The sequence below is a fragment of the Nelumbo lutea genome, chromosome 1, assembly GCF_056320005.1.
Source record: "Nelumbo lutea isolate HS-2025 chromosome 1, American lotus-T2T, whole genome shotgun sequence".
In the NCBI taxonomy this organism is placed as follows: domain Eukaryota; kingdom Viridiplantae; phylum Streptophyta; class Magnoliopsida; order Proteales; family Nelumbonaceae; genus Nelumbo; species Nelumbo lutea.
Window position 1 is genome coordinate 184,489,248 of NC_142684.1, and position 18,006 is coordinate 184,507,253.

The window sequence follows — 18,006 nt, forward strand, 5'->3', positions numbered from 1 at the left end:
AATTCATCTTGACTCAATCTAATCCGTCCAAATCCATTAATCTTATATTTACGATAGTTAAAATTAAAAATTAACTCCGATTTGACAAATAAGATGGTCATAGCTTAATGGTAATAGTAGTTGTTATTTACCCAAGTGGGAAATGTTCAAATTACATGCCGTATTATTTTTACACAAGTGGTGAAGCCATTTGAGTATGTTTGGTTTTGATTGAACCACTTATGTTCAAATTGGTTAGATCGATTTGAACTATCTAATTGGATTGTCTTCGAGCTAATCACATCAAGAGTGGTTGAACCGTTTGGATTTAGATCAATCTGGTTCGGTTCAATCAATGGTAGATTGATTTGGACCGGCCATATTAGATTGTGCACGGGTTTGGGACCGAACCGACTTGTCCAAAGTGGGTCAAGGGAAACTGATCAGGTCGGGTCAATTCATCGAAAATCAGGCTAAAGCATGCAGTTCATGTTTCGAGTCGGATTGTCCCGAGTTTGGGTTGCGCTGGTTCGTTTGCAGCCGCTTCAGATTTGGGTCGGTTCAGATCGCCCTATCTAGATCAGGTTGGTTCCAAACTGACTGATCGACTCAAATGACTTGACCTGAGGTGATTGACTCTGTTCATATTCAGACCGGGTTAAATTGATCCGAATTTGTTAATTTGGATGAAGAGGCAAAACTAATTTTAATGAATAATTAATAGAAAATTAATGCATTAGTTATAAATTATTTCACTCAAATAAAAAAAATAAAAAAATAAAGAATCCATACTTGTATGTTTAGTAGTTAAACACAATGATTATCTACAATTCAACCCGACCCAATCCATTTAAATTGGTCCAATAGATGATCAACCCAATAGACCGGTTGAATAGATTAGATGGATTCAGCGGGTTGAATGAGAAATTGTCACTCCCAAAAAAAATGTACGGCATCTGATTAAGTCGGTATGGTGTTGGGAGGACAGGTGATCTGAACTCCAAACAAACTATCACGTGGAGACGACCAAACAACAGTTCATTCAGTACCAACTACAAGTCCTCCAAATTTGGTGGGATGCGGTTTTAAATGATTTTTTTTTAATATATTTAATGCAAACACATTGTAAGTCACAAAGGTAAGTGATAATAATAGCGAGAGTCGATTCCAAGTATGTGCTGGGATTACCCAGCTAGCTTACGAACTGAGCAACCGCGTATATTTAAAGCTGGAATTCAGAATTCTGCGCATCCGATGTATCCATACTTCTCCGTTTTAAATATACAACTATGTGATGATCATTTATTCTCTTTTGAATAACAAGCCAAAGCCCGGACATATGTCAGCATGCGCGCTGCTCCCCTTTGGGATGTGGATGGGGCTGTTGTTGTAGGGCTGGGAATTGATATGCCAGGCTGGGCTGCACATGCCTATCGTCAGCGATTTTAATTTCATTCTCCTTCCTGGAAGGTGACAATGGGACCTACACTGGGCCATGGATTTTGGCCTGTTTTGGCCTTACGTTTTCTTTTTGAGTTTGACTATAATGCTTAAAAAACTTTTAATCAAATAGATATCATCGAAAATATAACTAATGGGGTTTTTATTAAAATTCATGAAGTGTTTTAATTGATTATCCTATCATAGATTGTCTCTTTATTTTTTACTTTTTTTTGTTTTTTTTGGGGGGGGATAGACTACTGTATAAAAGGAGTGTTCACGGTTTAATTAAATTCCAAACTGAATCAATAATATCGGTTTTTTAAAACCGATAGCCAAAATCGAGCCGAAGCTGACTGATCTTGATTCGTTGGTTTTTTGGGTTTTGATATAATAAAAAACATATCGAATCGACTAGTTTAGTTAACTGAAATTTTCAGTCAGATATCGCTGGTTTGATTTGGCTTTTCTTGCTCACCCTATTTTTTGGGATGGGTGTAAATTAAATTCCGGAATTGGCCCTCGAAACATTGAGTTTTCATGTTTGACTGTTTGAGAGTTTTGTTGTCTTCGGCATTGTAATATTGCATCATGCATGCACTGCATGAGGTACATAATATCATGTAAGGGAGACCGGAGCTGATCCTCACACAGCGCGCTTCATAACGACCTCACACATACATTCTATCGTACATTAGGAACATCTTCAATATTTATAAGTGAGGCGCGCAGATCCCGTTCCCATGTATGGGCCAACATATTACGTGGGAAGAGTCCTGTGGACACATAAGTCATAGCAATTGGACAGCTTCTTTTTTTTTTTTGATAATTCTATTTTCATTAAAATTCAAACAAAAAAAAATTAAAAGGATTTTTTTTATTAACAGAATGCACATCACGGGGCATTAAAGGTTGGAGGCAACGATGGCAGGGTGCTCGTGAGAACCCACTACCTCGTGCCAAGTGACCATATCAGCTACCGGGTCATTAGTATTTTGAGGGGATCGAAAAGCAAAAAGGAGGAGGATATGTAAGAAAGCCAAAAGTGTCATATACAATGTTTCTATTTTATTTATAGTTTCATGTACCGATGACAATTTTCTGTAAAATTAAGGCATTTCTCCAAATGGGGTGGATTTTTCAGTCATAAATGTGAACAGGGTTTGTAAATAGTTCTTTGAACTCGAACTTGGTTGTAAATTATTAAAATTTTCCTAGATTTAATGTTAATTCTAAAATATCTTTAAATTTCTCCCAAATTCCCATAAACTATAGGTTACTATAATTCCGTTTATAAAATATCCCTAAATCCCTATAATTCAATTTTTTAAATTTCCTCTCATCTATTCTGTATATATAAAACGACTCATTCCACATGTCACCCTTGCCCTCTTCCAAAACCTGCTCTAAAATCTCTATTCTAATTTTCTCAAGATTTTCAGAATTTTTTATTTTTTTTAAAACCACGTAATGGGATTCATTGAACCAATCAGAATTCGCACTTCCCCACCCCCTAAAATCTCTTTACGTTCCAAATCCTCAATCCCTACTCTAACAAAGGAATATAATAAAGGATGCCCTTTTTTGGCTTTTTTTTCAAAGTTTTGGAGAATACATGTAAATGTGTTGGCCACTTCCCAATTTTTACGCTTGAATCTCTCCCTTTAAATTATAACGCTCCACATCCCTACCATCTCTCCTCTATTTATTGCTTCTTTTCCTCTTCCCTATTTAATTGTTGTTTTAAATTGTTAAAAAAACTTTCATTAGAATTTTTATTAATCACGATAGAGTTCGGCTTTGGTCAGGGCAAAGCCCGTTCGAGAAGTCTTTACAGCCTTGCATCACTACAAGAAAATCGGTCTAAGTCGGCGGTAGGTCTGAAGACCGCCAGCTTTGGTCTAAGGCGGCGGTCATGAGTCCACCCCCTAAACCACTGCTGGCCTAGGTCAAGACCGCCACCTTTGAGGACCGGTCCAACACAGTTCAGTCATTCCTAAGCCAGCAGTATGTCAAAACCACCGGCTTAGCTCTGTCGAAACGTTGCTTCCCTTTTCAGGTGGCGGTCAGGACCACCACCTTAGGTGTGTCAAGCGTTTTTAGGCAGCAGGAGGACCACCGCCTTAGAGCTCTTTTATGTCTAAGGCGACGGCTGTATGACCGCCGGCTTTGATTCTTTTTTATTTTTTATTATTTATATCAATTTGATTTCAACATTTTTTGGCACCTATTAAATACAAGTCTCATGATAGATAATGCATAAAAATCAATTTAAATAAAAAAACTTTTAATTAAATTATCCAATTAACATAAAAACAGTACAAAAAACAAAATGAATGCAATTTAAAAGATCTATTTCCATTCAAATATTTTCTTACCAAAAAAATTAATACATTTGAATTAGAAATTAATACATGTTAAATTTCAAATGAATACAAGTTCTCTAATACAAATTAATACATGAGAAACATCATAGCATTGTGCTTGTGTGGGCTCAAGAACAATAGTCAATGGAACACCAGCAACCAAAGAGCTCTGAAATTCCTTTCTCACAAGTTCATTCCAATTCCTTTCTGAGATGTCAACTCTAACTGTGCCCAAACTTGTAGGATCTGCTGACCTACAAGAACAGAATAGAACAGGTATTTTAATCCATTTTGAATGATAGCAAGTACCTTCTTTATGACTAGATTATATTTCCTAGATGCATGAAGTATAGAAACAAAACAATGAAAAGATAGAAAAAAGTCCTTTCTAACAAAGAGAAAGCGATAGATAAACTTTAAATGGTTTAGAAGAGTTAAATGTTTTACATTATTGTATTAAAACTTGTCAACTTCAAGCATAAGAAAATTTAACAGAAAAGAGTGGAATATTGTTGCCAACAAAAATTGCTAATAAAATCAATACTTCCTAATATAACCCAAGTTAGATGTCAACTTCAAGTTAGATGCCAAATGTCCTCCAATTTATAAATTTTTAAGTTCCCATGTATTAATGATGTACACAATCTGGATCCAACCTTAAGTGTGATTTAAACAGTATAAAAAAAAATATCTAATTCAACTCCAAATATAAATAGATGAAATTTGCATCTAGGTATATCAGATTCAAATCAGATTCCTTTGCAATCCTACTAACTTCAAATCATTTGGTGCCAGCTAGAGTTACCAAGCAATTTCAATAAAGAGAGATATCATAACTATATTTCATTTCCTTTTTGTATCTTAACTATATAAAACTCATTTTAACCCAACCTTTCCTAATTAGACCCAAGCTCAACCAACATAGCTGAACATAGTCCAACTTAACCCAACCATAGCTGATCCCAACCTAACCTAGCTGAACCCAATCCAACCTATTTAAACTTGCCTGAACCCAGTCCAACTTAACCCAACCATAGCTAAACCTAGTTGAACCCGACCCAATCTAATTAAATTTACTGAACCTAGTCCCAAGTCCCAACCTTAGCTGATCCTAGTCCAAGCCATAGCTAGACCCAATCCAACTTGTTGAACCCAACCTAACTCAACCTTATGGGAAAATGAATCATATTATAATATATGTAGCATACATTGTCGGGCTCAGTTTTGACCGTGGCATGACAGACCTTGACAAATCAACCTGATGTTCCGCTAGGTTTGTAACTTCTAAGACAAGTAGAACACAAGGTCAGAAAACTCTAGCCTTACTGGTATTTCTGTTAACATTACTAGCCATATCTAAGAAAGTAGAATAAGCAAGAAGAGTGACAACAAGGGAAAAGTGGGCTTTTGCACTATTTTAAATTGATGGTATGATTCCTTAAGAAATTGTACAACCTTTGCTAATAAATCAATAGTAAATACAGACCCTAGGAACCTTGATATGTCAACCATCCATACAATCAACATATTACTAGAAATCTGATCTTGAAACATTAGTTCTTATAGGCAGAAAGTTCTTAAAAAGAAACGTTTAGTTTAGGTTTGTAAAACCATATACACAATTACTAAAATAAGAAAAAATAAGTATAAGTTAAGATTTATTCTAGTAAGAGTTCCAAAATGGAGTTCAATTGAGCTACCCCTCAGGGCAGCCTAGAAGTAATACCTCAGCCTAACCTTTTGTGATGAGGGGAACAACTGCACCTGCAGCACCCAATCTACTCATGCTTAAAACCTGCAACTCATATCGAATAACTAAGCATCCAAACTGATTGGAATTAAACAGTCGTCTAAAATATGCAGGTTTTACTCAGACTTGAACAATTTAGCTCAGATTCTAACTACCATGTCCAATGTTTCTAGGCAATATTTGGGGGACACAGTTCCCTTGGTAGGTGTCAAGAAACCTCCACTAATTGTGAAAATTTGATAAACCTCCCCTATGTTTCTTAAACATCACAATTTCTCCTGACATTTTCAAGCTAACATCAGTTACCTGCCCTATCTTAGAAATTCATTGCTTTTAATTCACCAGAAAATCTAATGTAAAAGAATGTCCACTCTAAAGACAAGCTTGCCTGAAAAATACTGTTTAAATAAAACACGTTAATTCAACACCTCAAGTGGCATATTTTAAGTACTAAGACAGAGCAGACTAGTGACTCAAAGCATCAAAATATCAAGGGACTGCAATGATATTTTATCTGAGAGGAGGTTTATTGAAGCTTTCACAAACCTTGGCTAATCTTTGATAAACCTGAGCAAGATCAACAAAAAATATAACTTTGATTTAATAAGAAGTGAAAAGTTTTAAACTCAAAATGGATGTATTTAGCCTGACTATGGCAGATGTCATCACTGTCACCACTCCCATCATCATCAACCACAGAACTATCATCTCTTTGATTCTTTCCCAGTTGGAAAGAGGGAAAATTGGATTGAAGTATAAGAGAAATAGGGAAGAAAGGTGACTTTTGATGATGATCCATACATCCCCCCTCCCCAAGAAAAGGTGCTAAAACCCATAAGGATTAAAGTTTCAAACATGGATTAAACTTGAAGTTCCATACCTTGACTTGAAGTTGGAGAAATTTGACATACTCAATGATTTCAAAACAACATGCCCTTTCTTTCTCCTACAAGAAATTTTGGTTGAAAGTTCAAGCTTCAAAAAAACTCACAGAATATTATACATTTGTTTGCACTTAGCCCCAAATTGGGATAGAAGATAAGAAAGAAACAGAAAGCTAAGGAAATTTAAAGGAATTTTGTGAAATTCCTGAACTTTCTGTTTCTCTTAATTTCTATCAAACCAAACAGAGCATGATGGTCTTTAGTTGTTATGATCTTTGAATTAGCCAATTCATAGGTTGTCTCTTTGTAGGCTTACAACATCAGCTATAGCATTGTTATTCTAATTCCCAAGGTTCCTAGATTCTTCTAATTTTGGAAAGGTTGAAAAGAGCCCTTTCCAATATTGGTGCTGATAGAACTAGAAAAGCTTGGATTGCCCTGTAAATGGCTAAGTGATAAAAGCCAAAGATTTTTCTGGCAAGAAATATATATTGTAGACATACAATGACTATGAAAAATCTTTTATTGTAGATCCCAATATGTTGATTGCTACAAATGTTACAAGTGTTCTTATGTCTTGACACTTCATCTACACTTGGATCTCATTTGGCAAATCACCCAGTTTGTAATATTGTAGAAGAGGCAAATATATAGATCAAATATCATATTAAGTGCTACTTATTTAAAATATTTTTTCTGTTTTTCTTCTCTTCTGATTCTAACCCTCCCTCTATACCACTTATTTAAAATATCATATTAGTTATAAGAATGTTTGATACTAATATATTCCAATATAGGGGAAAAAGGTTCTGAGTTCTGACTTAACATAGATTCTTGAGGGACCCTTTTGCATGTTAATTCCAGATATGTGCTGGATTAAGACTATCTTATCTGTGTCCATCCAAAACTGGATTTCAACTTCTCAAAGTTGTTTTCTTTGAAATCAACTATATAGAACAAGAACAATACTTGTTGGACTGTCCCACTATCCCACTATCTAGCTAGACATGTTAGAACTCTCTACCATCAAGCCATTAGAACTGGACTGGATTGGACTGGTCTAAATGTCCAATTCACTGTATTATTGGACTGTCCAGCCTGCTCAACTTGGGCTGGATTGGACTGGCCCAATTCACTGTCTTATTGTATCTAACCTGACTGAAGTTGCACCACTACTTGTATTTCATTATGCATTATGAAACCTTGTATTTCATTTCTAACATAATTTAGTTCTAAAACCTGTTGTTAGAAACACAAATCACAGTAGACTAGCTGATCCAAGTTGACTGCTTGATCCAACCGGTAAACAGGAAAACCAAGAAAGTACATCCCAGTAGACATAACTTTTCTTGTTTTTGCACCATCCTCCTATTTCAAGAAGAAATTAGGTTAGTTATACAAGTTGTCCAAGCAAATACATTTTTGAAACCTGAACATTAAATGGATTAAACGGACCAGTTAAATTGCAACTTACACAAATATGTTATATTATACATGAGGCAGCATGGATATGTAAGGGCATGCTTTTTTTTTTTTTTTTGCTAGGAGAATGACAAATAAAATGAAACCAAGTAGAAAGTGAAATGAGTTATAAATGGATGAACATGACTTGGATATGTATTATGTACATTAAAATTGTGGTATTAGTTCCCAAGAATATTAACAGAAATTTTGGATCCTTAAAAACTTGGACTATGAATCTTGGACTAGTATGACAAATAATCTAAAACGCTACCTAGATCAAAAATTTCAAGCACCAAGATAAACTTGTCATGGAAGTGCTGAAAAAGTGCAACAGATCCCGGTATATACCTGAAACTAGTATGAGTAGGTGGATGGAGTTGCATGGTTTCAATTATTGTTGCTTGAAATAGGATAGAAATTTGAAGTAGAAGGGGAGACTTTTTTTTAATGATATAACAAGGACAAAGGAGATTTTTTTAATGATTCCATTGGATATAGCTAAGACATGGGAGGTTTAACTCTTTTACCCTCTTATGTTGGCCCAGGTAGGTGATGTTTGTTGCTGATCCAGGCCTTTGTTGAGTTTTGAGCTTGTTGATCTTGTAGAGTGTTGTGGTTGGGTTTTTTCTGCTCTTCGAATGTGGATGGGATCACCCGGGACCCCTCTAATGATCTTTTGTACATTTTATCCCCTTTTCCCCCTTGTCTTTAATGCGTCTTACCTTACCTTTTCCTCTAAAAAAGACTGTTATAAAGTGAAATAAGATAAGAGTTTACCTTGTATTTTAAATGCCCCAATGTAACAAGTGTTCTCTTCATCGCGCCATCAAGTGCCATCCATCGTACCTACAGCCGCCACTTCAGTGTCCAAGTGTGTGTCATGGGTGGGCTATGCATGTACTTTTGTACGGGGGATTGCCAATGGCATTATTGTAATACTGTAGTATGATTTTTCACCTTTTTTATGTTTCTTATTGTCACTCCCCCAAAAGCTTAACATACTCTTTGAGGGGAGGTAGGTAGTCGAGTGAGTTCATAAGCGTGTAAAGGTTAAGTACGAGATCCCCTCGACACTAAACTGTGTGCTTGTGCTTGCCGCCTATTAATGCAATACAAGTAGCCTTTTGCTAATTTGTGTGCCATTTTGTTGCCTTTTGTGTGTGTTTGCTTTGTTGCTTAGGCTTACTCGCCCCATCCAAGTGCTGCACGGGGCCTCAACAATTACCCCCGTGACAGTTGGTATCAAAGCAAGAGCTCCTTATAAGCCATTCGACCCGCGACGCGAGTGACAGCATGAAGCACAACAGGGACATCGTAGAGGAGATCGAGCATGGACTCTCCACAGCCCATGAGGCCGATGATGCGCCCGCGACGACATCGGCAAGGACAAGGCACCGAAGCCCAGCAAATGTGAGAAATCTTCCAACAAGCATGCAACCGTTGAGTTGCGCATGCTGCGTTGCGAAGCCACTGTAGGTGAGATGCGAGACTCGATAGACGAGCTGCATCAAAACATGGAAGCCATGGACAGTACACTGGTCGAGATTGAAGGTCGCTTGAGTGGAGTCGTGGACGAGGTCTGTGACATAATCAATGGCACGCTCAAGGAATTTGCAAGCTCCTCCAACAAGAAGCAAGATCCTCCAACTCGCAGGTCCAAGACAGGCTTGACAATTTTCAAGCCCAGCTCGATGAGATGAAGAGTGGGCAACGTGGAGAAGAACCACCTCCACATCAATGGTCGTCCAGGCCCAACTAGATGAAATGAGAGCGGAGTGGGCCTCAATGAAGTCCGTTGCATGTGCCTCCTCTTCCGGCATCCAAGCTCAGCTAGAGGAACTCAAAGTCAAATGTGCAATCCTGAAGAGGGTCGTTGCTAATTCAGCCAGCACTTCATTTGCACATACTCCCTCCCATATCAAGATTAGGGAGCCAACTCCCTATTCGGGTACCCGCAACGCATGAGAGCTTGACAACTTCATGTGGCAAATAGAACAGTACCTTGCCGCCGCCAAAGTGATTGATGAAATGACTCAGATGCGTACTGCTACTATGTATTTGACTGATGTCGCTATGCTGTGGTGTCGCAGAAGGTGTGTTGACATAGAACGCGGTACATGTGTTATCCATACCTGGGATGACTTTAAACGAGAGCTGAAGAGACTTCTACCCAAAGAACGTGGAGTCTCGTCGCAAGATGAAGACTCTCAAGCATGGCGACTCTCTCCACGAATATGTCAAAGAGTTTTCAGCACTCACATTAGAAGTCACCAATATGTCAGACAAGGACCTATTGTTCAACTTCATGGATGGCCTAAAGCCTTGGGCCGAGCTCAAGCTCCAACGACGTAATGTTCAGGACCTTGCCTCCGCCATGACCGTGGCCGAACAACTTAGTGAACTGAGACTGTCGGATGATGAAGGAAGCAGACCAACCAGCCTGCGTACCACACATTCGAGTGGGGGAGATAGACAACCAAGTCCCCCGAAGGAGAAGCAGCCCTTCAACCACAAACCAGTCGAGCACCACAAAGGGAAGCAACCACAAGGAAGTCAAAGCTACTACAACAACAGATATCAAGGGAGACCCAACCGTCCTCCCACTTGCTACATTTGTGGGGAGTAGCACTTGACCAGGAATTGCCCAAAGCGAGCAAAGTTGAATGCCCTCATTGCCAAGCTAAGTGATGATGAGCAGGGTGATGGGGAATGGAGTACCCATGCGCCAAGAGTGGGCGCCCTCCAACTTTCCAATGCCACGATGAAGAAAAAGGCTACCTCCAAACAGCCTGCCTCAGTTAAAAGAGGACTGAGGTATGTTGATGTAACCATTAAAGGGAGGCCAACCAGGGCCCTAGTTGACACGGGGGCCACCCACAACTTCATATCCATTGCAGAGGCCAAGTGACTTAATTTGGCCGTCTCCAAAGAGTCCGGCTGGCTCAAAGCAATTAACACAGGTGCCAAACCTACTAAAGGCATGGCTCGCCGAGTAAGACTACAACTCAGTACCTGGGATGAAGAGATTGACCTCTCCGTCGTTCACATAGATGATTTTGATGTTGTCCTTGGAATGGACTTCACAATACAGGCGAAAGCAGCACCGGCGCCTCACCTTGACACCCTAATGATCTTGGACAAGCAGTCACCTTGCATGGTCAACATGATCGCCACAGCCAACACCAAGAAGAAGCAAATCTCAGCCTTGCAACTCCAACACCAACCTCAATCTTTGATGGCAAAGAGATTTACAACCACCACCATTGCAACCAGAAGTGAGTGCCAACGCCGAAAGAAGTCAGTGCCAACGCCGCCTCAGCACCAACATCAGCATCAGCTTCAACACCAACCACATCAGCAAAAGTCAACTTCGCAGCAGAAGCCGCAAGCACCTGCAATTGATGGGCCCAACAGAAGACCCAAGGACGTGTCAAATTTTGCCCACATCTACTACCACAACCACCAGAGAGAGCGAGTGCCACCCAAGCCATTTAGGGACCACATTCACATCATCCCTCAAGCTAAATCTCGTAGTAGCCCTGTGAGTCACCCTTGGGAAAAAATGCATGGGAACCAACACCCTAACAATCCAAAATATCATTTTGACCTAACCCTGGCCACAAACCTTCCTAACACCAAAGTAAAACAACCAAAATCCTACCTTGAAGCAGCCAGGCAAGGACTTATCGTAGGGACTAGCCATAGGTTTTCTGTTATGGACGCATTCCTCGGGAAGACGTACCATCGCCGCCGCCGGCAACAGGAACCTAACCCACCGCCAGCAACAGCAGTGATTCGATGATTCTCATCCTACCCAATTCGGCAACAACAATCTCATCCAGATTAGATTAGATCGTCTTGCTTGTTCTTATCTTATTCTATTGCTCTTATCTTATCTTGTTAGTAGCTTATCAGATTAGGATTAGCTTATCTTATCCTTAGCAAGATAGAACTAGAAGTCTCCCTATTCAGCAAGGAGACTCCCTTTGATTAGGACTCTTGTAATCTTCTATTTAAAGAAATCCCATTATTGAATGAGGATATCAAATTTCCAGTCAAGAAAGAGTAAAAGGAGAGTTTGGTGATCTCTTGGACAAATCACCCTCTAGGACGCCAAGATAGGTTCAACTAGGAAGGGGAGGAACAAGGGAAAACAGGAGCTTTTCCCCGTAGACCGACCCGTGACGCGATCCTATTCCCGGTCTCATAACAACTTGGTATCAGAGCCAACCGTCATGGGAGATCTGGAGCAGCTATCATCCAGGGTCCACGAACTAGAGCACAGGCTTGTGAAAACCAGCGTGGAGGTTCGTGAGGTCAAAGACGATGTCCAGGAGCTGCGACGCTTGTTGCAATCGTATTTCTCTAACAAGGAGAGGAATCCCGAAGGGGCTGTAACCACAAACAGCCGCCGACCAGACTTGACGGAGTTGTCCGGCGAACAGCAAGTCATCGCCCCGGTAGCCACAGTCATCCCCAAGTACAATAGGCTGGAATCCCCATCGTACAACGGCAACAAAGACCCCTTAGGCTGGCTGTATCGCTACGAGCAGTTTTTCCAGAATCAACGAACAGATGATAGGGATAAGGTTGATCCTGAATCTGATGAGGTTTATGCGCAAATGGCTCTTCAACCTGTAAATAAATATGACAAGGAAGCATTATTGGCATCGGACATGGGGCTCAAGCAAAGCAAGCAACCCACTGAGTTCTTTTGCAAAACACTTATAGCTAGTGATACGAGCACTCACGGTGGATTTTTTGTAACTCATCGGGCAACAGAGAAGATCTTCCCACCTCTAGATTTTTCAATGCAACCCCCAGCCCAGGAACTAATAGCGAGAGATTTGCATGATGTTGCATGGACATTCAGACATATCTATCGTGGTCAACGAAAAAGACACTTGCTGACTACAGGTTGGAGTGTGTTTGTTAGCACAAAAGGACTCTTTGCTGGTGATTATGTTCTTTTTATAAGAAATGAAAAGTCACAGCTTCGCCTGGGTACAAGGCGTGCAAGCAGACAGCAACCAACCCTTTCGTCATCAGTCATATCTAGTGATAGCATGCATATTGGAATTCTTGTTGCCGCCGCCCATGCTGCTGCAAATAACAGTCCATTTACAATATTTTATAACCCAAGGGCCATTCCTTCAGAATTTGTAATTCCGTTATCAAAATATAATAAAGCAATGTACACCCAAGCTTCTCTTGGGATGAGATGTAGGATGATGTTTGGGACTGAGGAATCAAAGGTACGCAGATACATGGGGACAATAACGGGTATCAGTGATTTGGATCCTGTGAGATGGAAAAATTCACAATGGCGCAACCTTCAGGTTGGATGGGATGAGTCAACAGTTGGTGAACATCCAAGCCGAGTTTCAATTTGGGATATTGAGCCTGTTGTAACTCCATTCTACATTTGCCCACCTCCATTTTTCAGGTCAAAATTCCCTAGACAATCAGGGATGACAGATAGTGAATCTGACGTAGAGAATGTTTTCAAGAGGGCAATGCCTTGGCTTGTAGATGATTTTGGCATGAAGGATACTCAGAGCCCAATCTTCCCTGGCTTGAGTCTGATCCAGTGGATGAATATGCAACAGAATCCTCAGTTTTCAATTGCTCAGTCAGGATTCTTCCCATCCATGGTTTCCTCTTCTGCACTCCATAATAATCTTAGCACCAATAACCCCTCTAAAATGCTAAACTTTCAAGCCTACAGCTTGTCTGCACCAAATTTCCAGTTCAATATTCCAAAACTAAATCAATATAACTCACAAGTTCATCAGTTACAACTACAACCCCTATCATGGCCTCAACAGCAGCAGCAGACTTATTGGTCCACAACAGTAGCAACACCCTCAGCCACAACAGCCAAACAACCAACAACAGCAACAACTACAGCAGCAGAAGCAACAACATGATCAACAACAGCAACAGCAGCTTCTCCGAGCAGTTATTACTAGTCCCAGTATAGTTGCCCCGAAACCGGCCCCTAAGTTCTATGGGCCCTTCAAGGTTCTACGACGGATTGGCAGTGTGGCCTATCAGCTAGAACTGCTAGAGACCAGCCGGATTCATGATGTCTTCCACATCTCCTTGCTGAAGCCATTTACAGGTGTTCCTCCGAACCAAGTCTCCTCCCTGCCACCCCTGAAAGATGGCAAACTGATTCCCCAACCTAAAGTTGTCATCCGCTCTTGTTTCAATTGAGGAGTTCTTGAAGTCTTGGTGGAATGGTGTAGCTTACCATCGGCCGAAGCCACATGGATCCCATTGACAGAGTTCCAAGCCACATATCTGGAGTTTGGGCTTGAGGACAAGCTCTTAGTCCAGGAGAGGAGTAATATTATGGACGCATTCCTCAGGAAGACATACCATCGCCGCCGACAGCAACAGGAACCTGACCCACTGCCAACAGCAGCAGTGATTCGATGATTCTCATCCTACCCAGTTCGGCAACAGCAGTCTCATCCAAATTAGATTAGATCATCTTGCTTGTTCTTATCTTATTCTATTGCTCTTATCTTATCTTGTTAGTAGCTTATCAGATTAGGATTAGCTTATCTTATCCTTAGCAAGATAGAACTAGAAGTCTCCCTATTCAGCAAGGAGACTCCCTTTGATTAGGACTCTTGTAATCTTCTATTTAAGGAGATCCCATTATTGAATGAGGATATCAAATTTTCGGTTAAGAAAGAGAGTAAAAGGAGAGTTCGGTGATTTCTTGGACAAATCACCCTCTAGGACGCCAAGATAGGTTCAACTAGGAAGGGGAGGAACAAGGGAAAACAGGATCTTTTCCCCGTGGACTAACCCGTGACGCGATCCTATTCCGGGGCCCATAACATTTTCCCACCATCCAAAACACCTTGAAGACTTCCACCCATCATGCCCGGGCCTTGGAAGAGATAAACTTCGTGGAGCAACTGGAGAACCTTCCTTCATCAGCAGCAGATCGAAGCCTCAAGCAAAAGCTAGTCTTCGAGGACGAAGACTGAATTGAGTGGGGGAGACTGTAACAAGTGTTCTCTTCGTCGCGTCATCAAGTGCCATCCATCGTGCCTACAACCGCCACTCCAATGTCCAAGTGTGTGTCATGGGTGGGCTATGCATGTACTTTTGCATGGGGGATTGCCAATGGCATTATTGTAATACTATAGTATGATTTTTCACCTTTTTTATGTTTCTTATTGTCACTCCCCCAAAAGCTTAACGTACTCTTTGAGGGGAGGTAGTTAGTCAAGTGAGTTCATAAGCATGTAAAAGTTAAGCACGAGATCCCCTCGACACTGAACTATGTGTTTGTGCTTGTCGCCTATTAATGCAATACAAGTAGCCTTTTGCTAATTCGTGTGCCATTTTGTTGCCTTTTGTGTGTGTTTGCTTTGTTGCTTAGGCTTACTCGCCCCATCCAAGTGTTGCATGGGGCTTCAACAATTACCCCCGTGACACCAAGGGGCAGCAACCCTAGAGGGACCCATGACTAAATTTGTTCAGATATACAGTGTTTAGCCAGCTTTCTGTTCAGAAATGGAATTAAAAAGCGGAATATGAGAAAACTTCATGAATTTCAAAACATACAACAAAGAGCCAGTAAATCATAGAAAAGTTTGTTCTCCTTGTCCAAGTGTCTCCAAGCTTTTACTGATTCTTTTTTTTTTACATTATCTCATGCTTCTGGATACACATTTTTTAATCCTTCTTGATTTAAGAAGGATCAACCCACAATGGATATGGTTACCTGTAGTATCCCCCACCATGATCAACCCACAATCTTAAAAAATGCTCATCTATAAGATATGGATCAAATTTTGTCTCTCTGATTGGTATTAGAAGGAATCTATGCCAACAAGAGGTTGGTTGGGTGTTACTTCACTCCGAAAAATAAAGAAAAATAAATTAAAAGTAACCCTCAAGTAGTCTTAAATCCCAGCTGCCTCAATGAATAAAACCCAAAAGAAAAAGAAGGATAAATTGACAGTTGGGGCCACCAAATTTGACGTTGACAAAGTAGCCTGCCTTTGTCAACTGGATTATCCAGTCACAGTAATTTTGCCTACCTTAAAAATAAAAGAACACAATCATCCATATGCTACATCAGGTCCTACCAATCAGTGAACTATTGAAGGTGGATGTTTTGGGTGGAATCATTGACCCCACCCACAAACCTAATTTCTTCCAAAGATCAATATGAGGTTCATATTGTTTGATTTGTTAATGGGAGTTGAAAATGATACCACAGCAAGATGACCAATCTCCATTGATAAAAAAAGCACCCACCGCGAGAGCTAGAATTGCATAAATCGACCCAGTTTTGGCAACTTCTCCGACATGTGGGCCATTGACCTGTAATTGCTTAGCTGAACTTGGATTGATGCCTCCTTTTATGTGTTTTAGTATCTTAATTCCATGCTTATCTGCTCTAGTCAGAAAGACTGTAAGAGTGGATAATATAACAGAGAGGAGAGGAGCAATAGAATGGTAACGACAAGAGTTTCTTGTTCCTTTTTCCCTGTGAACATAGAAGGATTTTCATATTAATTTTAATAAAAACATAATAGACATCAAGTGTAAATGATGAAGATACTTAGGAAGGATTCTGCTTACCAAGAATGGGGCCATTAGGATGAAAATTAGGAATGAACACCCAAGCGCAGCGTTGAGGGGGTACCATTGGTATAAAAGAAGCAGATGAAATTTGATATCGGATGATCCATCTTAGATGTCATAAAAGAAAACAATATTAATATCTCCTTACTGGACGATGGATAGATCGCCAAACAGCCTCTACAACAGAGCTCCCCAAGGAAAGAGATACTCTAGAAATAAAGAAGATGGCACTCTGTCCTCTGCAGATTTCCACATGAAATAGTTGCGTTCTTGTGCTTCCACAATCATGAGGGAGTTGCTGCAGCAATCAATAAACAAATTAAAGACCAACCTAAACTACATAGAAGAAACTGGCTCGGTTCTGATTCCAGTTCGTTACCTATTCGCTTATATTCCCCATTATTCCCAATAACCGTTCGTTTCTGCTAGAAAGCAAATAAAAAACATCTTATTTTGTTCTTGCTCAAAGGAATTGGTCTCTAGGAGTTTCAATCTGAATGACTTACCAAATTATTCTCTGCTCCACTTGGAAACCTTCTCCTTTCTTGGTTCCAGTGGTTACCAAAGATCTTGCACAGGGAAATGTTGCAGCGGCCATTGGGATGCTCAGCTCCAAGCTGCGAAACGAGTAACTCATTGAGAGGACGTTTATCATCCCCACACCTGTAGGATCTGCTATTTTTCTTTCTCGTGAAGAAGCTTGTCTTCTTCGAAAATTCTCTGCAAGGTTCTCTCTGGAAAGAGAACCTTCTAATCTTCCATCTTCGAACAGGAAAGACTTCGCGCGGGAAAAATAAAAAAAAAAAAAATTGGGACTTTTGGACTGCAAAACCCCACAAATTTTTTGCCGCCCTGCGTTAGACCGGTTCGTTGTAAAATCCTCCGGTTCGTTGTAAGATTAGACCGGTTCAATGTAAAATCCGCGGAATATATTAGAATAAACCGCTGCATCAGCTTCTAAAACAAATGCAGACGGCAATCTTTTTCCGCTCCCCTATAGCGGCGGTCACAAAGCTAGCTCTAAACCGCCGGGTTAGCCCATTTTTCTTGTAATTCGCTGGTAATATCTACTTGTGTGCCTTATTTCATGGAGATATATTCCCAATGCAAAGTTGCACAAAGGCAATTGGAACAATGTGGGCATGGGCTTACCCTAATGGAAGTCAATCTCATCACAATACTTGGAAGACAACAGTTACATCCATACATATTCTACCAACTGTTCCATCAATGAGATTACATCTCCACCCCACAAGAAGCCATCCCACAAATGCCCCACAGCACATCCCGCCATGTATTGTGAACATCTCCCAATGATGACATCATATGGATTAGTACTATCATCGGGACATATTATAATAAACAGCGGGATGTGCTGTGGGGCGGAGATGTGAAGTCTTCATCAATGCTCACATTAAGAAACCTCTATTTTTAATAGTTTTTCATTTATTACATTTTTTAATTTTTGGCAATTATGGCAACTCATCAAAATGGTGGAGGCATC

General features: G+C 40.2%; 1 long non-coding RNA gene and 1 pseudogene across 4 annotated transcripts; one reads left to right on the plus strand and one right to left on the minus strand.

Moving 5' to 3' along the window:
* Positions 1-3,752: 3,752 nt before the first annotated feature.
* LOC148879738 (uncharacterized) lies at positions 3,753-17,272 on the minus strand. Of its 4 annotated transcripts, XR_016104313.1 has the most exons (6): positions 17,009-17,141; positions 16,882-16,924; positions 16,500-16,800; positions 16,173-16,404; positions 5,512-5,580; positions 3,753-4,039 (listed from the first exon to the last, which is right to left on the minus strand). It is a non-coding gene; the product is annotated as an uncharacterized LOC148879738 (long non-coding RNA). The 4 variants fall into 4 exon arrangements; XR_016104314.1 differs by lacking the exon at positions 16,882-16,924 and having other exon boundaries at positions 17,009-17,272; XR_016104312.1 differs by lacking the exon at positions 5,512-5,580 and having other exon boundaries at positions 16,130-16,404; positions 17,009-17,268.
* Positions 11,997-14,102, plus strand: LOC148879739 (auxin response factor 19 pseudogene; annotated as a pseudogene).
* Positions 17,273-18,006: the final 734 nt, after the last annotated feature.